Genomic DNA, 24,405 nt, shown 5'->3' with positions numbered 1-24,405 from the left:
GGGAAAGCCTGCTCTAAAATGAAGTAGGATTAAATAAGCTCCAAAGATTCTATCATCTTTGTGATTCTAAGAGGTATGGTCCAAATACCAGAACCACCCCTTTCTCATTTCTATAAGCATCAGGGATTTGACTTTTCATCATGTTTCTTTTTATGCTTTTATGTTTAGGGCCCCTAATCCCTGTGAGGAAAGGTCACAAGAGATAAACCTTAAAAAAGGCAAGAAGTTAACTGATGCAGTGAATCACTCAACAAATATTTATTGAGAGTTTTCTGTGTTCTGATCATTTGGTGAGGCCCCATGATACAGTTATGAACAACTGATGCATCACTTAACAGTATTCCTGAGTTCCAAACTGCAGTACCTAAATCTAGTTTCTGGATTCAGTGGGTTACATTCTTCAGGTTCCACAAGCTGTATATTGAATAGTGAAGGCCAATTTGCTATCATGCATACTTAAAATAGTTAACAATTAAAACACTTTGGTGGTAAACCTTAAATTCTTAGTAATTTCAAAGATAAGAGAGTCTATTTGTTTCCACAGATGAGTGTTTTCATGTGGAATTAATTGTAATAAAGTCTTATAAAGTCAGGCTAATTGAAAGGCCAGGCTAGTAGAAAGAAATTTTTGAATTATAAAATATCTAAAGGAAATTTTTTGTGCTATTTTACATTCCCAAAGCACATTAAAAAAAAAAAGCTTCTATACATAATATCTCACATCTTTAAATCCATCTTGAAATAAGTGTATAATGCTTGCATTTGACTCATTTCATAGGTCATAAAATCGAGGCTCAGAGACAGAGTACGCTGAACCAGCACCGCAAGAGAACTGGAGTGATGGCATTCCTTGATCAGTCAGTACTAATGATTTATTAGCCATTGTACCAAAGTACCAGCTCAAGCATGCCCCTGTGGCAATCACAGACACGGAGTACTTGCCTCTCCTGACGCAGGCCCCAACATCACTGGCCGCTATCTTTCTGGATGCACTACCACATTCACACAGAGCCCTTGCTTCTCCTGGAATGTTCCCCACCAGGGACTGCACAAGCTCACTCCTGCGGGGCAGGACTCCTCCAACAGATGACGTTGGCTTGAGTACTCTGCATCAAACTGCCCCAAACTTTCTTGGAATCGTGCAGCAGTCTGAGACTTTTCCTACTCAATCTGCCTTCCGTCCTCCCTTTCTTTCATAGGTGTCAGACCTACATGATGGTCTGAAGTCTTTCTCTGATACTCCTGCTTCCTCCCTTTTATCCTTCACAGACGTTCCCCTCAATAAATCTCCTGCATGTATAATCCCCATCTTAGCATCTGCTTTTCAAAGGATGTGAGCTAACACACGCCTTTTCTGCTTCGTAAATGAATAAGCATTGTCAGAGGGCCTACCATGTGCCACGCCATATGCTAATTGCTGCATAAGTATCTCACGTAATTTTCAAAACAACCCTGTTAGGTGTGCATGTATTATTATTCCGAGTTTATAAATGAAGAGATGTCCCAAGATCTCTCAACTATTTCCTGGCAAACCTAGGCTTCAATTTAGACAGTACTTCACAGTAGACCCAAGTTCTCCTAACCACTATGCTATACTTTCCCAATAATTTTATCTATTGCAGGTAAACATTACTACTAAAGCATGTTTGATTCATTCCCTAATTAAGATTCTTTTTTCAGCACTGCTGTGCTATTTTTTTTCTCACACTGTAATTTATTTTCTATTTTTAAACTTATTTTTAGATTTCCAAATACATAAACATGTTCTTATTCTAACGGAATCAAAGAAAACAGAGGCAGAAATACTATTTATAACCAACTAACTACTGACCATGGCTTTCGAGGAGGTAAATTTCAATGAGTAGTTCCCCATCTGAATTATTCTTCATTCCAAGTGAGTCTAGTGTTGTGATATCTGAACCTACAATTTGAATCCTGGTGTTCAGCTGTGAATAAATGGTGAGCCACGGGTGCCCTAAATTTAAAGAAGAGAATCAAGGGGAAATGCAGCCCTTATTATTAAGAATAAATACATATAACTGCAGTGAGGAGTCCATCCTTTAAAGGAGATAAATGTCTATGTAGGTGTCCTCAGATTTTTTTTTAAAGCCGAAGTGTAAGTTGCTCACCTCTCAGAAATCATTTCTATAGACTCTGAGACTAGCCCAGCCTCCCGAGTTAGACTCCCAGAACCAGTCCGGGTAGCCTTACTCCTTCAGAGTCTCCTTTCTGTGATCTCTCCTTTATTGTGCAAATTCAACTTTGGTCACCTACACACTCTTCTTTAACAAAAGTTACTTATTTTTAAGCCTGTGATCTTGGATCTCAGCTTCAAGGTCTTCCTGGAGTTTAGCTGTATGACTTTGTTATTTGCAAATGCAGGTTGACTCCTGTACTCTCACTTGATGCTAATGCCCTTTACTTCTCATTCAAAGTTTCAGAATATCTTCTCTCAGCAAACAGAGAAGGCACGGATAAGGCAGCATTCCCTTCTCTAGTGCCACATTTCAACTTGATCTTTTCACTCTTTCTGTCAAATTCAAATGTCACTCACTATTCATGTGCATGGGGAGGATTCTAATATACACCTCATCGGCTTCTTTCAAAATTGCTTCAATTTCTCTCAAGTCAAAGGCTTTTCAACCTTTGGAAATTATCTATGGAATCCATTAACATGACTTAGTACACAATACAGATGCTGTTGAGGGTTCAAGAGAAAAGAGAGAAGGTAAAGTTAAAAAAAAAAAAAGAAAGCAAATTAAAAAAAGCAAAAAAGAAGTTAGAAACATTTAGATGTGGGATTTTTTTCATGAAGAATTCTAACTTATGTAAGCAAAACCTCTGCATAGGTGTTCCTTCCTTGTAGAGGCAAACTCTCACAATCACAGTCAATTTTAACAGATGTCTTCTCTAGCAGACATTAGTAATTATTTTCCTGACAATACAAGTAGAAAGTTCAGTAAATTTAGTCCTCACAACTTGGCAACTGAGTTTTTAAATATAGGAATTTTCTAAATTAAATCCTAATTGTTCCCAAGTAAATAAAAATCTAATTGGGTCTACCTCTGCCTTTGTAAAATTAAGCTCCTAATTTAAAATCATGTTTCTGAAGAGTTTTCCCATACTGACATGGGAAATACTCTAAGTAGTAAATGAACGGAAAGGGCAGAGTCTATTACCGCATATACGCTAGTAGTTTGATCTTGTCAATATGGATGGATGGATAGATGGATAGGTAAATAGATAGAATTAAAAAGTTTGGCAGAAATGGGAAATAAACAAAATGGTCTTTCCGGGAACTGATGCGGCTCTTTCAGCGGTGGTTGAGGGAGGGGGAGAGTCATGATATTTAAAGATTGTGGACCATTTGTTTGGGCCTAACAAAGGATACAGGTCTTAATCATGCCTCTGGCCACATCCCTCTGAGGAGCAGAATGGGGATACAAGCTTGCTCAGATGTAGCCTTTCTCTATACTGATTTTCAGAACCTTATCCAGGTCTCAAAAACTTGTAAATAAAACTGGATAGCTGTCTATGAGTTTTATTCCCACCATCTTTGCACTCATTCCCAGTTTTCCAGGACCAAGGATAAGACAGTTAATCATGGTTGTCTTTGGAGGGGGAGGAAAAGAAAATTCTTTTAAAAGTTTTATAAGTTTTCGACAATGAGTATGTATTACTTTTACAATTAAAATGTCATAGGTAAGATAAAAGATTACATGAATTTTACATAAGATTTAAGGAAGCTGACACCTCGTATGTATTTAACTTCTTAAAAGGGTGAATACTATAAACCTTGGGGGCAATCCTAGAGATAGACATGAAATAATGGACCCTGGCTTTGCCACTGCCTGCGTATCTGAGCCCCTCTTTACTTCACACTTTTCTTCTCCCCCCAAATTGGGTTATATGCCATTAAGTTCCCATCTTTGCTAATTCTCCATCCCAGTTAAGCCTGAAGGTCCCTGGTCAATAAGTCATCTTCCAGGCAATGGCTTGTCTCGCTCCTTATTTCCCCGCTCTCTTTGACTCTCATGCATCCCTGCCCGAAACTGCGTATTTTGACAACTCATCTAATGCTGCTTCCAACCCCTAAGATGCACATCTCTTTCAGGATAGGATGTGGAGATCATGGAATTAAAAATTTTAGAATTTATACTGTTTTCCAAAGAGCAGCATCTCTCGCTCTTTCTTCTACTCTAATAACCATGTGCTAATTTGACTATGGTGCATTTGGAAAGAGGCCATTGTCATGATGTTATATCAGTTTGGCCCATATCTCTTGATGCCACACCTCTGCTCTAATTGCTCCATTCATACTGTGAATTTCCCAATCTTCCCTTAGGAAAGCTCCCTGGAATTTCAGAAGAGCAGCATGATGCCAGATTGTATAGATTGGAACATTTTCAATGCGTGAGATTCAACTGGCAATATTAAAGAATTAATTATAATGAAAATGCACAGAAACAGAGTCTTCAGTGAATTCCATCTGGGAACAGTCTTTTCTTAGGCCTCATATAATTTTTTGAACCAACGTAGTCTCCTATTTTCTCTTTCCCTCATGTAATGTGAACTATTGAATACTATGAGATACTGGACCGAAAAACTTGATAGAAGCTATCATCAGATTTCAGCTCGTTCTCAAAACAATTTATTAGCCCCCCAAAATGTGTCTACACATCTAGCCTACATTCCGAATGTACACGGACATTTTTTTCCCAAGGGCCTGACTTATATCTTCACTACTCGGAGATGTTATTACAGACATATAAAAGGACTGAATATGACTCAATAGGAAACTGCCAACGATTTACACATCTTTTATTGAGTTAAAACAGCTATTAATCTAAGTGGGAACAATCTATTCCCATTTACCACAGTGAAGTGAGAAGGAGAAAGACCATGGTATTCATGCCCTGCCAAGCAAAATTCTTTGCTGTTTACCTGAATGATTTTTTAGGTACATTGGCTCATCTCTCATGTTTAGAAACAATGATGAAGTTGTTGCCAGGAAAACAGCTTCTGTGTGTCATATATGGATTAGCCTCCTCCTTGCCCTGTAAGTTCACTGTCAATCATTTTAATGTCCCAGCCTAACATACATTTTGCAGTGTGTATTTTGGTGTCAACTTACAATATGGCAGAGTAAAGAAAAAAGTGACAAGGGAATTGATATCCAGTTCATGTCAAGGCATCCAAACATATGGCCAAGTGAACAAATTAATAAATCTAATGCAGAAATAAAGGGACACATTACTTACATTAGTAATTTGGATAAGGCTATGGTAAAAGGGAATGAAAACAATAATAAAGGACATGATACAGACAAGTTAATTCAGTAATTATATTGTACGAGTGTATAAAACAGTCTCATAAAAGTATCACACCTCGTCCACTTAAATAGATTATATTTGACCATTAAGGTTCACTCAAAATGCCTGTGTTTTATGAATTCTGTGACTTAAGAAAGAAACTAAAGTGCCCGAATCTACATTTGTTGTTTGGAGTGCAGACTGGATATATACGTTAATACAAACAGTAAATGTAGACAGCAAAATAGGATAGATGATAACCTGAGCCTAGATCAAGGACTTGGGTAATCTCTTATCCATAGAAAATGGCTATGAACTCCTACTGGTTTTCTTAGTTTAGTAAGCCCTTCCTCCCCATAACACTTTGAGTTAGTTGACAACATCAGATGTTACTTTGGTTTCTTTTTGCTCTTTGCAAGTTAATGAATATGCTGGATTTTTATATTAATAATAATAATTGTATCTAGAAAGAGAAGAGTATTCCTTGGTACAGATTATCATGCAACTACTTATACTCATCAATAGTTAAAACCAACATCACTGATACCTTGCCCAAGGTCCAATGTGTAATACTTTCTTCTTCTGGATTATCGGAGAACAACAGCACATAAATTAGTAATATTGTTCGTAAGTGAGAACAGTACATATAAATAAACCAAAATAGGAGGGGGATGTTTGTTGAAACATTCCTGCCAAATTATTTAAAATAATAAAATACATTTAAAACATTCTTTGAAAACATAAGTTTAGCAATTTTTTGCGAGCCAAAATTCTTTGTTTGCGTCTCCTCAAAGAAGGCTATTCAAGGAATTACTCCTTTTCTTTTGAGAGAGAGAGAGAGAGAATGAGAATATGAGAGAAAGAATGGAGAAGAATCTACACTAGGGCAAAACAACCAATCAAAGGAAAGAATGCATTTTCCTGCCGCATTTTTGTCTTTTCTGCCATCTTTCTCTTTCTTACAATAAACTGAAGTACAAATTCTCAAACACAGGAAAATAGGTGTATGAAAAATGTTTGAATACAAATTTTTCAGTGAGTAGAGATCCCTTGTCTTTTTCTGAGCCTCCAAAACTGCTTTGGTTAGATTCAAAAAAGACAGTATAGTTTTAACTCATTAGAACCTAGATTTAGAAAATGAAGACCCCAAGTGAAAGAAAAATATATTAAAGAACGCCCAAGGTAATAAAGCTGCTAAGTAGCACAGGTGGAACCCACAGAGCTTCTTACTTCCAATTTATTCTGGAAAATTCATGGATTTGATGTACTTAACTGACCAATCAATTAACCAGATAATCTACAAATAGATATGTTATAGGGTGCCTGGGTGGGTTAAGCATCTGCCTTCAGCTCAGGTCATGATCTCAGGGTCCTGGGATCGAGCCCCGCATTGGGCTCCCTGCTCAGGGGGAAATCTGCTTCTCCCTCTCTCTCTGTTCCTCCTCCCTGCTCGGTGCTCTCTCTCTCTCTCTCAAATAAATAAATAAAAAATAAATCTTAAAAAAAAAAAGAAATAGATATGTTGAATGTCAAAAACATGCATATTGGGTTATAACATAATTCAATTAAATAAGCTCTAGAATTGATAAAGAATGAGCAGTGAACTCAGAGGGAGGAGGTACTTTTCAAACATCAATTTTTTTCTTCATTTCCTACTATGGATCCTCTCAAGATGGGATGGCTCTGATTGGTTAGGCACATACCTCTTGTTTTATCTCTTTATTGTGAACAAATGAAATTAGACTGTTTTGGTTCAAAGAACATGCCTCCAGTCCCTCTACATTACCACTCCCCAGGAAACACAGTCAGAGATGAAAAAGGCCAAGAAAGACTGGTTTACTTTTTGTGACATATCAACTCTAAAATTTAGGATGTTTGAGATTTGTCACCAGATTCAGTGGTGGGCAATATGACATATAAAAATACTAGCCACAGGTCAAAGGCTGGGTAACAAACTACATCTCCTTTGGGGGCCTTAAGCCACTTCACCCCACCCTACCCTCTGGTCTTGCTATATAATGGTTAGTTATCCAGGTAAGGTAAAAGAAATTGGTGGGAGACAAGTTAGAAAGTTATTATTCTAAGTCTGGAGTTTATAAAAATTCTTTATTTAAACTGTTCTGAGGGGCGCCTGGGTGGCTCAGTCATTAAGCGTCTGCCTTCGGCTCAGGGCATGATCCTGGCGTTATGGGATCGAGCCCCACGTCAGGCTCCTCCACTGGGAGCCTGCTTCTTCCTCTCCCACTCCCCCTGCTTGTGTTCCCTCTCTCTCTGTAAAATAAATAAATAAAATCTTTAAAAAAATTAAAAAAAATAAACTGTTCTGAAAGACCAGGGACAATTTTTTTTTTCCTAACTCCATGAATGAGGGTATATCATATGGCCAATAAAACTCTAATAATCTGCCAGCCAAAAGACTTCTGTCTTCATTTCCATTACTCTAAGGCCCTATGGACCACACATGTGGTAGGGGGTGGGGAACATGACAGTCATTAGCATATCTAGGGCAAAGTTTGGGAAATGGTGCTACTAAAGTTAAATATTGAAAAACCAAAGAATGGCTGTTCTATTTACTTTAATCATTAGGGTAGAAGTGAGAAATTAATTCTATTTAAAGAGTTAAGAGGACTTGGATTCAGGCAAACCAACATTCATAAGCAATATCTGTTTTGTTATTGTTTGATGCTCAGGACTGCTCTTTATAGTTTTCTTATAAAATGTCCATTTTCTACTGTATGCAACATTGGTCAGTGAACGCTAATATGGGGGAACAAATAAGAGTTTCAAGAATCTTTTAAGCTGAGTCAAAATTACTGTTTCTTGGTGAACATTTCATTACTCTGCATCCATTTTATCAAATGAGAGCTGCTCAGTTATAATTAGTTCTTGGGGGTTCTGTCCTCTCTACTTAAAAAAAAAAATTAAAAGTCTTTAAAAAGTGTTCTATTTGCCCATAAGGTTTAGCTGCATTAAATAGATAGTGCTTTACCATTTTCTAATATACAGTAAAAATACCATAAACTTTTGCTATTAGTTAAAAAGTCAAAAACTCAGCAAGAAGTCCAGTTTTTCCTCTCAACTATCCATTAATGAAGGTTTCAACGTTAATTGCCTTTTCATTAAAAATTCTTTAAAACCCTTTCTTAACATTCCGTACAAAATCAAATTAGCTACTAAGCTTTGGAACAATCTCTGTAATTCTGTTGTGGACTCCCCTGTTCATTATTTGGATTGGTGAGATTAAGTAACAAACGTGTGCCTTTCAGATACTCTAGAAGACTGACTTTTTTTTTTTTTTTGGCATTATTACGGAGCTCCTTTATTCAAGCCTTCTCTGAAATGAGGCATATTAGGCGGAATCCTATTACCATGGGCACTGATTTAATAATATTAATAATTAAAAAAAACTACAGTATAATGGAACTATGCTCATGTCCCCAAAGTCTTGCCTATGGAAACTGCTTTTATTCATTTGCTCTCACAAAGATGAAAACCTACTATGTGCAAGGCACTAGTCACCAAGCGCTCTTCTTGCTTAGACAGATGTTCATATCCTCATCCATGATTCAATTCTGCCAGTCCTTGGGCATGTTTCTGATTGATCGACATATTTCTCCTCTAGAAGTGGAGATACAGCATAACTTCATTGGATTACAAATGAGGCAATGTGAGTAGAGCATTTAGCACAATGTAAGGCCCTGTGCTGGCTACTGTGGGAAAGGCGAAGATTACGCTTGCATTCAAAATGCCTACAGGCAAGTACAGAAAAATAATGTGTACCAACATCTACACTGAAGGTAGAGAGAATGATGGGTCTCATGATATCCAGAAGGGGTGCTAAAAAACTGAAGAGAAAGGGAAGGATGAGGGTGAAAAGTCCTCTGCTGGGTAGTTGTGAGTAATTTCACATCAAAGAGGTTAGGTTATCCATGAAAGCGCAACAAGAGTCACCAAAAAGAACTGGATGCCTTTAAGATAAATGAGACCTGAATGTTTCCATATGGGTGTGGTTCACAAGGACGGGGGTGGAGATAAACAAGGATTAGATTCTTGTTCTACAGTGGGCACTTAATTTCATCTTTCCAGCCTTGGTTTCTCACAGGGAAAGATGAATACTGATACCTATTCCTCCAGTTTTCTTCAAGTTTTTTGAATTAACTGTGGTAATTCATGAATAGCTTAAGCTCGAGCCTGGAACAGTCTCAAGAATTATTACCTAGGAAAACCGAGAGGAACACCAGAGAGTTAAGCCTTCATATTTAACTTTCATTCAATACATTATTTTTTTTAAATCTTTAACATGTTACCTTATTTTTTTCATTACTTTGAATATTAAATGAAATTCTCATAAAGGCATTTCATTCATATATCAGAGCCATATCAAAAACAAATACAATAACCCTCCAAATCTTTATTCCCCCTTCCAGCTTCTCTCCCAGACACAGGATTCACATTTACGACACATCTGTTTACTGATCCTGCAGACAATGCCCCTTATACTCAAAACCAAATGTATCTGTTTCACCAACATCAACTTCTTCTGTTTGTGTTCTCTACCTTTATCAGAGGCTTTAACTCCCATGCAGCTTTGCAGTTATTCCCAAATTCTTCCATACCCTGCCTACAACACATGTCCTCTCATGGATTAGACCTGAGAAATGTCTCTTAAATTGCTCTCCCACGTTCTTCATCTCTATTGCCACAGCCCCAGTTGGGCTTTCACTGTCTCTCCCCTGGAGTACATGCTCTGATACACCAACACACTCCCTGCCCACTGGATTCTTCCTGCTCTAATCCCTTTTCACACCCCTAAAGCTAATTTTCTAGAATATAAGTTGAGTCATGTCAGCCACCTACTTCAAACATTTTCAGTAGCTTCTCTGTACCCCTAGAATTAAGTCAAAATTCCTTATCACGTTAGGTATTTGTAACTCCAAATTACTGTTCTAGCCCCATGTCTCAGTAAATTAAGCCCTCTCCCTAGCAATACAGATTATTGTCAATACAGTCAATATGCCACCTACATTCATCATTTCCATGTAGTTCCTGCCTTTTTATTTTCTTACTTTTCAGGATAGAATTCAAAGGTCATCGGCTCTCTAAGACAGTCCCTCTCACCCAGCAGCAGAGATGGGTCCCTCTTTTCAGTCCATTACTCTACGATCTTCTGAAACTTAGTTTACTTTTCCATAAAATGGAAATAAAGGAGCCCTACTGAGAAAAAAAGAACAGTTCGAACGATGTTTATTTAATACTGAAAAACTATCAATATAGCAATAGTGCCAGGCATAGAGCCAAGAGCTTTATGGACATTATCTCATTCGATCCTTAAAGATTAAGCAGATACCATGAGTAAGTAAGTGTATTCTTAAAAAACAAAGAAAAAAAAAAACAAGAAATAAGAGAAAAAGAAAACCTTCCTGTTCACCTCATCACCATCTATAATACTCCCCTCTCCTCCAAGCTGCCTCAACACCTACTAATCCTTTGATCACTTCTAAACATTGTATTTTGTCCGAACTTAACAACACTTAATTACTTGACTTGAACTTGTCCACCGTATAGCACCACAGGCTGTTAAACAGAGATTTAAAATTACGTTCCACTAGGTGAGGTGTTAGAGTCACATTTGAAGGGTTAAACTGTATTAATTAATTATGTAAGTTAAGATCCCTCAGGAGGCTTGGGGCAAAGTACCAATTCACAGAGCAGGAGGAGAATGAAACAAAAAGAACCTAATTAGCCATGTAATTAACTCTTTAAGTGATGTGGTGATAACATGATACAATAAAAGTGTTATGAATATGCTTAAGGAACATCAGGGTATCACTTGAACATCCTCAAGAATATAGCCAACACTGGGATGAGGACTCCGTCTCTTTAGCCAAAACTTATGGATTCATTCAAACTACATCAACGTGTTACAAACATTTACTGACCCTCCACTACTGAGGTTACTTTTTTCCCTAATTAAATTTATTATATCTATATACCTGGAAATACAATGTCTGTAAAACACATTTTCTCCATAGTTTTTGATAGGCAGCAGATCTAAAAGAATTCAAAGGAAAAAATGTGCTTTGTGGAAGTAGCTTGTTTTATTTTGGAGACTAAATGCATTTGCAGAAAGGATTACATTTTGTTTGGCAATTTATTTTATTGACAAAACATATTTCATCACATATTCCATCACATTCAGTAGACAAATGCATGTTGTCAAATACCCTATTTCCTGCCTTTGATGAAAAACACATACTTTTTAGAATCCATATTTTTTTTTAAATGGTGGAGTTCTACAGATAAGCTCCATTTGCTCTAAATTGGTCAGGGGTGTCTAGATTGGGATTCTATCCTAAGTATATGACTTCTTCGTTCAACATAATGTAAATTAACCTCAGAAGGAATATTAATGTCCATCTTCGCCATAGAAACCTCGAAATTCAGTTTACATTGTAACCGTTACGATAGGTTCCTTTTGTCTAAACATAAAACTCAAATTGTCTGCATACACTCACCAGCTGCTAAAATGCAATTGCCCTTTAGAAGGTAACACACATACAAAGTAAATATTTAATCTAACCTATTTGTATATCTGTTTAATGTTGATAATTCAATTATTGTCTTCCTTTTCATATTTGCCCTCATACCTGATACACGTATTAAATTATAAATATGTTCTTAGAGGTCAAGAAGCAGATCTGTATAATTTGTTCTAAGAAGCACTCAGCACAGTGCTTTATGAAAATAGGTGTTTAATCAATCCATAGCTGTGGCACAATGGTAATGACCTTTTCCAGCCAAAAATCTTTTATTGCCAAAACATTTAGCCTTTTTTCATGTCAATAGTCATTTCGTGAGGACCTATATCGTGCCACACACTGTAAAAATTTCAAGGGATACAGAGGTCAACAATCACGGTCCCTGCTTTCAAGGGTTTGCAGTCGAGAAGGCAGAATAGGCATGAAGATAAATAATTACAACACAGGCTGATACAAACAATATGAAGTTTGTGCTGGGTCCACGCAAAGTATAAATGCAGGAGGGATTAACATGGTTAAACTGGAGGAAAGCAGGATATGTTTCATAAGCTGACATGAATAGGTTAAAGACTGAACAGAAGTTGTCTAGCGGAATGAAGAATGGCATTACAGGAAGGGAAAAACATGCATTATAATACAGAGGAAAGGGGTGTGTGTGTGTGTGTGTGTGTGTGTGTGTAAACCCACCATTCTACCAATATTTCCATGGTGTAAAGTATGAGGGGGACTTACCAGAGAAGACACTGAAGAGGCTGACAGGGCCTTGTGGGGACTTCTATGTCTAGGAGCTTGGAAAATCTTATATAAATATTGGGAAAACCACTGATAATTCAAACAAGGTCAGATTTGCATAAAGAATGGAGAGCACAGGTGTGCCAAGTTAAGAGAGCACGCATTCAAAGCCTGCTGAGTTACTCTAAGAAACACGTAGAGGGTATAAGCAAAAGTAGTAGTAATATGAGTAACAAGAATGCAAAGATCCTAGATATAATTAGAATGTGAAACGAATAGGACTGCACATAAAGGGTTAAGAAGTAAAGTGTCTCCTGGGCTTTTGCTCTGAGTAACCAAAATTTGAAAACTAGATAATTACAGCTTTTTAAAGTCTCTGAACTTAATCTGCAGACAGAATGAGCTCACAAAACCTCCTCAAAACTTACTCACTCTTTCACTTACCCACTAATCCAAGTCCACTTACATAAGGAGCACTTGTATAAGGCTGATCTTCTAAGTCAGAAACCACAAGATATTACACAAGTACAGAATAGTGAGAAATATTCATGCCCCTATCTCAGAAAAATACAACAACACCTACTCAAGTCCAAAATCTTTTCAAAAAGGCAGTTTATATTATAAATGGAAATAGCAGTGGACTGTAAGTCAAAGGACCTGGTCCCAAGATAAGGTCTCATCTGTCACGGGGTCTTGAACCAATAATTTAACCTCTACCATACTTGGTTACAGCCTCTGTACAAGGATACCACCTGTCCTACAGATCTCATAGTCTTGTAGTGCGTTAAATATCGCAGCTGCAGGTCACATAAAGGAAAGTGAAGAGCCCTCTAGATACAAGGCAATATAATCACAAAATATTATGATATTGTGTAAAATTTTCAACTTTGCAGTACTTGAGTCTTGCAATTCTAACATTAATGCCTTTAACACTGGCCTTCAGTAGCATTAATTACTTCTGTCAATATTTGAAGGTAAAAGATCCTTTTATGACGCTTCTGACCTCATTGCCTAGAAGCTATTTTTGCTACTTCCTATTCTTTCAACACGTACATTCAATTTGTTAAGCTATACAATTGATTTCTTTGAAATTTCTCTAAATTTACCCTTCATCTTTATTACCATCGCCACCTGCCTATTATTCACTTGGACTAATGAAATAGCATCTGAGCCGTTCTTTTGTCTTCTCGTTGCCCACCCTCTTCAGGTTTGCCTCGTCTCTGAACGGTTACTAGAGTAAGCTCCCACTGAAGTATGAATCTAGACATGTTCCACCCAGGTCAAATGCCCCACATGCTTACATCTCTAAAGAAGCCAATCAACACCCTGTACCATCCTTCTTCCCAGCTTCTCTTATTACCTGTTTATTCTTCATCTATGCACTTATGAATTCTTTTCTCACTTCTGTGTTCCCATGGTTACTTCCACATTAAATGCCTGCCTCTCCTCTTCTACTCAGCTTATCTTAACCTTACACACCTGACCAGGCTCAGTATAAATTTTATCTCCTCACAAAACCTCACAAAGTTTAAAACCACCCCACCTCAGAACGACACAGTCTTTGAACTCACACACCAGTGCTGGCCTGCACCATATTTAGCCCTTAGATATACCATCTATCCAAGCGGGTAAGCACAAAGGCTCCACATCCACTTCCTTCCCTTACTACATGAATGTGTTATTTCGCCTCCCTGTGCCTTAGTTCCATCATCTAGAAAAAGAGGAAGGGCAATAATGCCAAATTCAGAGTCCCTGTGAGGATTATATAAGCATCCGATCAAATCTGGCACACAACAATAAGCAGCAACCTTTAGTAGTTGATTATTATTATCGGCATCTCTTTTATCGATCTCTGTTTTGCTCAATACTCTATCATTAGAAATTGGCATGAGCAGATTAACCTCAGTGGTGTGAAACATCAGATTCTGTGAGTCAAGATTTTGGGCAGGGCACAGGGGTTGGACACCCTCTGTTCCACAGTGTCTGGGACCCCTATTGGGAAGACTGATAAGTCTGGGGTCTGAAATTATCTCTATTTATGTCTAATTGTGAGGTAGAGGAGACCCAAAGGCTACAGTCAGAGTACCTACCTAGGGCCCCTTCATGTAGCCTCATGTCTCCCAGTATAGTAGCCAGGTTCCAAGAGGGCATTCCCTGACAGGGAGTGTCTAGAAAGCAAGCATTCCAAAAGACCCAGGTAAAAGTTGCCTGACCTTTTCTGACATAGCCTCAGAAACCCATTGATTATAAGTGCGTCCCTAAGACCAGCCCCATCGTGGGAATGGGAAATATACTCCACGTCTTGAACAGGCAGGGGTCAGGCCACATCACAGAAGATCATGTGGGATGGGAGATATTACTGCTGCCCTCGTCTTTGGAAAAGACAATCCCCCACCAAGTGATATTTGTGTAAAGCTCATTTCTTCTCCAACACTCTGCTCGTACATGAATAGTAGGAGAACCCTGCCTGGAATGCAGTTGGTATCCCATAAATAATTATTGAATAAACAATTTCACATTAGTTTCAATTTCCTATTAGTTTCTCTTCAGAACTAGTCTTCTTGAAGGCAGGGATTATACCATCCAGTCTTTCTATATACCAAACAAAGCCAAGAAAAGTTCTTAGAGTTAAGGTAGATAAATTATAACACTGCTGATTATTGTGGGGACATAAGCTAAATCTTGAATTCACTAACTGTAGAACAACGACATTCAAAACTTCAAGCAAGGAGAGAGAACCTCTGTATTTTGGTTACAGGGTCCATAAATTTTAGTTATTTTTATATCCTTAGGACTATATATTTGAAAAATGATGCAAGTGATACCTAAACATCTATCTCCAGAACTGCAGCATTACTTCTCTCAATATAAACTAATTAAAGATGAATAACTGCAATTACTGCCTTTTTAATCCTTTCCTACTCGTGTTGAATTTGTGTCACCTTGTAGTATTTAGATCGCGTTCTATTTGCTCTGATTCAGATTCTGAGTCATCAAAATGTTTGAAATAGGTCTGAAAATAGCCTGAATTAATTCTCTGGATTGCTGTTTATAACAGATATACAAGGGAAGCATTTTATAATTTTAAAGGAAAACTTATTTTGTTGCCAAAAAAAAAAAAATTGAGAAGTTGCTTCTCAGGCCTTAGGTATGTTAAAATGATGTGGCAGAAGCAAAAGAAAGGGCAAGAAAGAAAGATGTTTTATTTACAAGGAGAAAAGAGAAAATATTTAACTATTAAAGCAGAAGGATCAGAGCCTTCAATGCATTTATCAAGAACAATTTCGTGGGCCCTCACGGTCCTCCAGAACATGGCCTCAAGGAAAATCAAAGTGGTCTACCAGGAAGGAGAACAATAGAGAAAAAGGGTGTCTTTGGAGGCCGTCACAACCAACTTGTGTTAATGAGACACACGGTGGCCAGTGTGCTCTGAATGAGCACAGGGGGTCTCCTGGGATCAGAAGAGAAATGGCATCACCAACTCACATCACCCAGGTGCCACTGGCATGTGAACGGTAGGAATCATTCATACACCATCTCCATCTGTGCCTTCCCCCTTTCAAGTGTTTGCTACATGACCAGAGGAAAAACACTGTCATTTGCTCAGACTGTCTGTCTAATAGCTGTAATTAAACCCCTCTAATCGCCAAAAACCCAGTGTGTGGGAACTTGGCTGAAAACGAACACAATGAAAGCGTGAGGCCATCTTTGTAGGGGGAAAGGTGAAGGGCACATTTTAAATCGCCAGAACCGGACAGCCTTCAGTCTGCAGGTGTGAGGGGGTGGAAGGCTGCTCACAGGTTTTGGCCAGAGCCATCCTCAAAGGTGAAGGCATTGGAAGATGAAGTGTGGGAGATCTGCCAGATGGTTCGGCCAACGAACAATATAGCAGAGCTCACTCCACGCTGGTCATCCTGCCCTTGAGGCAGCTTTCTACAGGTATATCCTAGAATGTCTTTCCTGAGAGCCATTGAAAGGAAATGCCCACTGCAGAAAACTCATTCACTTTTATTTTGATATTTTCAAGTGCCTTTTGAGAGAGAGCTACAAAGGTTGAAACGTCTGTGCTTCAAAAAAAGATGAAGCTTCTGTTAGTGTCCCACAAATCCGTCACAAGTGAGCCACAATGTGACTTTAACTATTATTAATAAAACAATAACGCCTCGACTAGTATGGGAACAATTATAATTAACATTGAACAGTACACCAGATATTTGCCAAGCACTGTGCAAACTGACTCACAAGGGTTGTCTCACTCAAGCCCCCAAACAACTGTAAATGATGGTCCTATTGCATCTCCCATTTATAGATTAAAAAAGAAAGAGAGAGGCCAGGTAACTGGAACAAGGTCACACACTCAGCAAGCAGGGGGTACAAAACCCGCTGGTCAGGCTCCGCATCCCACACTCTTAACAGTTTTATATTAATAAAGTCACAAGATACATATTTTTGGCAAAGAAATCTCTCAACAGAAAGTTTAGAAAACATCTCAGGTAGCAGATTGTGGGCTCTGGGCCCTGACTGCAGGGGTCCTACTTGCACACGCTGGTGCGGGCCTGGAGGTCTGGATAGGACAAGCATCCTTGGCGATGCTAATGCACAGGGACTACACAGATACGGATAGAGAATTAATGCCAGCGAGTTTGCTTAGTTGATACAGAATGAAAAAAGTCATGCTTACCAAGGCGGTGTTGTTTTCAATTAATTTGCATCACTTTGGTTCATATATATTGATAGAGAAACCTCCCCAAGCATGACAACTGGGTCTTAGAAACAATCTATTTTAGACAAAATGCTTCTAAAACTGACCATGCCCTCCTTCAGGGGCTCCCCTTTGCTCAGTATGTTTTCAAGTTCTCTGTTTTCATCTCAAATAAAGTCTCAGTTGGGTTCTAATATGCATTTAACAGCTGCTAATCTCTTCTTTAATAAGAAAACAGGCAGAAACAACAGGGATGACAAGCTCCGAGAGAGATGAGAGCAAGGCTGGAGTAATCAATGGAACCAGGAGCCCCAGCTGAGGTTCTGCCAGGGTATATGGCCCGAACGTGCAACCTCCACTTTCAAATTTCAATGCTGTCTTATAAATATTAAGTTTAAAGAGGCATAGCGAAGACTTACTGACCATTCAAAACCAGCTCTCTTTCACTATCAACACAGAAGTGGAAAACAGAAAGCAAAGGAAGGAGAATTGCATGGTCATAACCATTCTCCGCTGTTAACGTGTCATTTGTGCGACTTGCACTTAGATGTTCTAGGGTTCATCAGATCAAACAGTCCTACTTCCACACATTGCTGATCATGATTGTTGTTAAGTGTTTTAAAAAATAATACATTCATGCAGAAATAGCATAAGTTAACCCTGTATTCATTTCCCAGATCATGATCATATAAAAGTAATATAATGGTATAGAATTCTAAGACTAAGAGAATTTTCTAAAAGGGGAAAATCTTGGCATGATACTTTTATGATAAGTAACATCAATCAAAAGTTGTCACTGCAACCATAACACTAACGAAAATTACAACAAATTTGCACAAAGGCTCTCAAAAGAAGGGGGGGGGGAATCACCTAGTAAAGCAAGAAAATAGGAGTAGTCATGGGCTACATTTATTGACCACTTATTATGCACCAGGCTATTCTCTAAATTTGTTACGTGAGAAACATGAAAAATAAAAATACATGCCACGAAAAAGAACTTTTAGAAAGGCCTTTCCCCACCCCCCACCTCTGCCCTGCAATGCAAAAGGTGGGAATTGCATTAAAAATAAATTCAACTCCACTTTAAAGTAAATGTATAAATCTTCAGCATTGTTGTCTCGCTGCCAAAAAGCACTATCTAATTCACTGATGTTGGATCTTAAACATGCAGAAATGCAAACAACGGACTGTGACTAATGCATCAAAATACATGAAATGGATCATAATAACCACCATTTCTTGCGTATGCTACTTGTAGGTGAATGCCAAAAGATGATACACTGCTCCCACATCTAACTATCCCTACACTGGTAATTACATTCCAAGAGCAAAGTGACGCAGTAAGCAAAGTAAGGACTGCACGCCTTCATTATCCATTAACAGCATGCTACATTAACCTTTGAATATTTACCTTGATGCCAATTAAATATTTGTGATGGCAGCATTAATAAAGAGGAGAATCTTGGCCAAGGCCCCATTTGCCCTTGGTTTCTCTGCAATTCTTTGTAAATAGCACCCTGAAGTTTTAACACCTGAACCCACACAGACATACTAGATCAAATCATTTTTAAGATAAGTAAATCCTGCTGATCCGTTACCCCAGCAGGCCACGGGACTAGCCCAGGCAAACACCCACCACTGACAAGCCAATGCCTTGAGCGTTGGACTTTCTAGAAGAAAGGCATTAGTTAGCATTTAGATGGATGACAAGGCAGTAGACAGTGAAGTCTGAACCCGGCAGAAAGGCATCCAGCGTTCTCTGGAGTGTGTAAGCTTTCATGACTGGCTGACTAGATTGCGGACAAAAACGACTCATGGTGCAAGATTAAGAAAAAAACCCAAACAGTTTCAGCAGTTTTGCGAAATAGAAACTGCAGTGTGTTTGGGCCAAGTCTACACATGTTGCATAAGACTCTCCCTTTAAGGCTGCACTGAGAATTTACCTGCTTTTCCTCTCTATATTATTATCATTATTATTTTCTCTAAATTATTTACTATATTCATTCTCATTGTAGCCATCTCCTTCTCTTTACTCTTCCCCTAGGTAGGATAAATAAAAAACTCAATATGGAAGAGCTGAGAAACAGGACCCATGTTCTCTGAACATGGACCAGTATGGAATGAATTAATGATAGGCTTCAGGCTTTATGAAAAGGTAGGATTTGAGCAGAGGCTGGTAAGGCTTATAGAGTTTGGTCAGGTAGAGACTAAAATCTTACTAGGAAGTGACCCTGAAAATAAAGCACCTAAGAATGTCTGAAAGAGAGTGATCAGAGTTGAGGGCCTGTGGCCCACTGTGGCCAGAAAAAAAAAGAAAAAGGAAAAGGAAACGAAAGACAGAAAAAGAACGGTGACCCTTGAAAAGCATTATGATCATGGAGAGGAAAGTGAGAATGCTAGTCAGGCGACAACATGGAGGTAATGAACCCATACCAAAGTTCTCGACACTGATCTTTTTAAAAGCAAGTCAGAAAAGGCAACGAGGTAACAAATTCCAACTTCCCTGGAATTGAAATGTCTTGTATCTTGGTTTGGATGGTGGTTATCGAAAAAGTTGTGTACAACTGTCAAAATTCAATCTGAACACATAAGATCTGTTAATTTTATTGTATGAATTTGATTGATTTTATTGGGTTACCTTGAAGTCACTTGTGAAATAACAATTAAAAGATAGGGGGAAAAGTGAGGTACTCTCTTTTAAATTCCTCCAGGGGCTCCCTAGCTCCCTCAATAAAATAAAAAAACAACCACCCAAATCGTGCTCAGAGCTGCTAAATCCATACAGGTTCTTCCCCTGCCTAACTTTTCTACCTCAAGTCCCCCTTCACCCGTTCACTCTTCCCAGCCAAATTCTCCTTCTCTGGGTCCTGTTTACCAGGAAAGCCCTGCCCATTTCAATCTCTGTGCTTGCAATTCTGTGCTTCCTGCCCTGCTCCACAGCAAAATGGTTCATGATTTCTTTCTAGAAAAATGTCACCCTGTTTATTTCCATCAAACAATTTCTATGATCTAAATTAATCCTGCTCACTTATGAGCTTAATTATTTATCAGTTGTCACACTAGAGAGCAAGCTTTGTGACTGAAGGGAGGTGTCTGTTCCCACAGAGTGGGACTTAGGGCTTGGCATTGAATAGATGCTCAACAGATAGTTGTTTGTGAATTAATATATACACTTTTCTAACCATGTACCCTTATTACACTAGAAGTCTCTCCAGGTCGGGGGCCATCTATTTGTCATCTCTGTTACTCTGTCACCAAACCCAATGCCTGGCACATATCAGAAGCCCATGAAACGCTTGCTGAAATTATAAATGTTTAAATTTAGATTTAACACACCTTCTCCAATAAATTCCAAGAATATTTCATATTGTAAGGAAATTCATTTGCCCCTAAGAAATGCACTGACTTAGCTAATTTAAATCACAGCAGCTGAGGTTTACAAGGACTTTCCCCACCTGCGGATTAGCTTTGGCTTCCTGACTTAAAAGGATAAGAAAATCAACCTGCAGTGAATTCACTCGGGTTCCTTCCAGGTGACCCACGCAAATAGCATAATGCTTAATCAAACCATTTCAAATGATCAATTTTAGAGGAATTTTGTGATTCACTCTCAGCAGACTATATAAAATGTTGAAAAAAATTGGTGTTAGATTTTGGATAGTGACCAGTGATGTAGCTTCCTGTTTCATTTCTCCTGTGAGCATTGTTAAGAGCAATGAAAAACGATGACCTATTGATTCACACAACACCATGGGCCAATCTCCTCACACAAGTGAAACAAGCCAGATCACACATCCCCCAAAATAGTATACAATGAATGATTCCATTCATATGAAATTCTATAAAGTGCAAACATATACATACAGTGACAGAAAGCAGAACAGTGGTTTCCCGTGAATGAGGGTGGAGGTAGGGATGGATTATAAAGGGGTACAACGAAAGTTTGAGTGTAAGGGAATTGCTTATGGTGATGGTTTCATGGGAGCATACATATGTTAAAACTCATCAAATTGTCCCCCTTAAAAAGGTCTAATCTATTATACCTCAAAAAAGTCATAACATATAAAAATAAACTAGGAAGTCTCCATCTGGAATGATTTTTTAAAACTTTCAATACGCCATCAAACCAGCAGCATTTTAATTTTTTTAATCACTGGACATTTACCAATAGCCTGCGGCAATGCATTATTCCCTCCTCTCTTTCACCTGTATATTTTTATTACTCTCTGAAACTCAGCTGAGGCCTCACCATTCTCTACTCTTATAAAGATGTCAGAAGGCATTTCTTATCATCCACAGGGTCAGTGAGCAATCCCTTGATTGCACTTTTCCAAGAAACGCTGCCCAGAGGTACAATACTTTGATGACTATGGATCAATCTCTCCTACGAGCAAGGACCAGGAAAATCATCTTTTCATTCCAGGCTCTCACCAAATATAGTGATAAATTCACTTGCATTTTGTTTGCATGGTATCCAAACCCTTTTCCTCCCACTCTGGAAGTGGAAGGAGTCCACATGGCCCTTCCTTCTTATACTTGGCTAGTAAGATAAGGCACTTAGTCAACGACTTGGACAATTCACTATTACCATCCATGACTGTGATTTTTTACAAAAGGCACAAAGATGAAGGGAGAGGTCAAAAGTTGATCAAGGTGCCAGCATTCGGCAGCATTACTAGTGACACTGTCCCAATCAGCCCTCTCCTTTGGTCAGGCCAACCTTATGGCTCTTGTTGCCCAATCTTCTGTTCTTACCTCCTTTATCAACCTTGTTTTCCTGGCTTCCTGATGATTCTAGAAACTACCTGTCATTCTTCAAATATGTTCCTTTTTTTTTTTTTTTAAGATTTTATTTATTTTTTTAACACAGATAGAGACAGCCAGCGAGAGAGGGAACACAAGCAGGGGGAGTGGGAGAGGAAGAAGCAGGCTCATAGCAGAGGAGCCCGATGCGGGGCTCGATCCCACAACGCCGGGATCACGCCCTGAGCCGAAGGCAGACGCTTAACCGCTGTGCCACCCAGGCGCCCCATAAATATGTTCCTTTTCTGCTTAGGTTGCTTATAAATTAGAATCCTAGTTCATACAAAGACAATCTGGCACAAAGCACAAGACCAGAAAAAGGGGATACGTAAAGGAGTGGCCTACAACATTTAGAACCCCCCAGGAGCACTTGCTTCCATGGAACCCTAGGTTATAAAAGTGAATCTGGATTAAGTGACTTTCCCAACACCACAGAATCACATCCCACTATGAACCACGCTTTTTCTTTGTTGTAACAACTTTTTTTCTCCCAGTGAATTCTCTTTCACAGAAGAGTCCACTAGAGTAACACTGTTCTCCCATCCTTGCTACCTTACACAATGAAGCTCCAGCCAGTGGAAATGTCAGGGTGGAGATCTGCAGGTCATGTTTCAGAAACTCTGGAGACCCTGCCAAATTATTAACCATAGTTTGAGGGGAAAAGAAATCCAAATCTCAGGTTTCAAGTCTGAAAACCAAATAGGGTTTCAGGAATTTCTCTCACCTTCCTCCCTAAATTAACAGCTATGTAGGAAAAAGGGCAATTGTATTTCTTCACTGAGGAAATGTCTGCTCATTTCCTTTGTTTTTCTTTAATGAAGTGCTTTGTCTTTTTGGCATGATCTGTAAGGGCTCCTAATTTCAGGAATGACTACAGTGCCCTTGTTAAAATATGGCTTTTTGCCCTCAGACAAACCTAATTCCAAATCTTAGCTCTATCACATCTTATTTGTATGGCTTTGTCCAAGCCTTTCCTCTAAGTTTTTTTTTCTCATCTATTAAATGGGAATAATTGCAAAATCTACCTCGCAGAACTGTTGTACAAATTCAGGGGGAAGAGCCACACTAAATATTTAGCACACTTCCTGGTGCAACAAGGTTCTTATTAAATGTTAGCTCCATTTATTAGCTATTAGAATATGTCATATTAGTCATATTTTGTTAGATTCACTCTGATACTATAACCTCAATCTAGAGAAGAGGTCAGCAAACTTTCTAGATAGGGCCGCAAAGTCACTATTTTAGGCTTTGTAAGCCCAATCGTTTTTTGGTATTTTTTCAAGATTTATTTATTTATTTGGGGGGAGGGGCAAAGGGAGAAGGAGAAATCCTTAAGCAGACACCCCAATGAGCACAGAGCCTGAGTGGGGCTCAAGGGGGGGGCAAAGTGGGGATGCTCCACAGGTGAGGGGGAGAAGGGCCCAGTCAGTGCAGAGCTCGACGGGGGGCTCCATCCTAGAACCCTGACCTCATGACCTAAGCCAAAATCAGGAGTCAGATGTTTAAGTGACTGAGCCACCCAGGCGCCCCAAAAGCCCCAGTCATTGCTGCCCTGACTCTCACCTCTGCTGCTGCGGCATTAGAGGTCACATACCGTATGTAACCCAACGGCTGTGCTGTGTGCCAATAAAACCGCCTTTCTGGACACTGAAATGTTAATTCTCTAATTTTCGCATTTTACAAAATGTTTTTCTTTTTTTCCCTCAATCTTCGAAAAATGTAAAAATAATTCTTAGTTCATTGACTGTTTAAAAACAGACAGTGGGTCAAATTTGGTCCACAGGCCGCAGTTTCCTAGTCTCTCAACTGGAGAAAGAGATAAATCCTATACATGGCCATTGTGTGAGGTAAATATTCATTTCAAGGCCTCCACCTGCTGTTAAGTGACATGCTGGTAGACAATATGGTACAACTTGATCAACAAAGCCAGTACTGTAACTTTGAGATCCTCCAGAGTATGTGATAAATGCTACATCAAGTGCCAAGATTTTCTTTACACTGAATTTTTTAAACTTTTGATAAAAAGTCACCAACAGCTAGTCAAGTCTATTTCTACTTGGTTGTTAGAAAAATTCTTTCTACTTTCATTATATTAAAGGCATCTTGAAAGGAAATTAACAGTTTGTCACCTTAACAGTGTGAAATTATGCAGACGAATACTGTAATTTATAAAAGATAATGTATTTTATTCATTTATATTCATAAGCATTTACTAGAAATATGGGTATTTAGAGGATTTTTAAAGAAAATACTTCACAAATGATAAAAATATCCCTAAACTAAAAAGATTTGCTTAACTATGTCTGCATTTTTATTC

General features: G+C 38.6%; 1 protein-coding gene across 2 annotated transcripts in view; it reads right to left on the bottom strand.

Moving 5' to 3' along the window:
• LOC113264059 (teneurin-2-like) overlaps nucleotides 1–24,405 on the bottom strand; it is a 361,632-nt gene that overhangs the window by 223,626 nt on the left and 113,601 nt on the right. Inside the window, exon 1 of one of the 2 annotated variants that reach the window (XM_044388565.2) lies at nucleotides 12,584–12,642. The exons of the other annotated variant lie outside the window; for it this stretch is intronic. The gene's annotated coding sequence lies outside the window, so the exon portion shown is untranslated. Of the gene's footprint in view, nucleotides 1–12,583; nucleotides 12,643–24,405 lie in introns of those variants that run through there. 2 annotated transcript variants of the gene reach the window in all.

Source organism: Ursus arctos, unplaced genomic scaffold, assembly GCF_023065955.2.
Source record: "Ursus arctos isolate Adak ecotype North America unplaced genomic scaffold, UrsArc2.0 scaffold_15, whole genome shotgun sequence".
Lineage (NCBI taxonomy): Eukaryota > Metazoa > Chordata > Mammalia > Carnivora > Ursidae > Ursus > Ursus arctos.
Note: the sequence above shows the minus strand (reverse complement) of the source record. Positions and strands in the feature narration are given on the sequence as shown.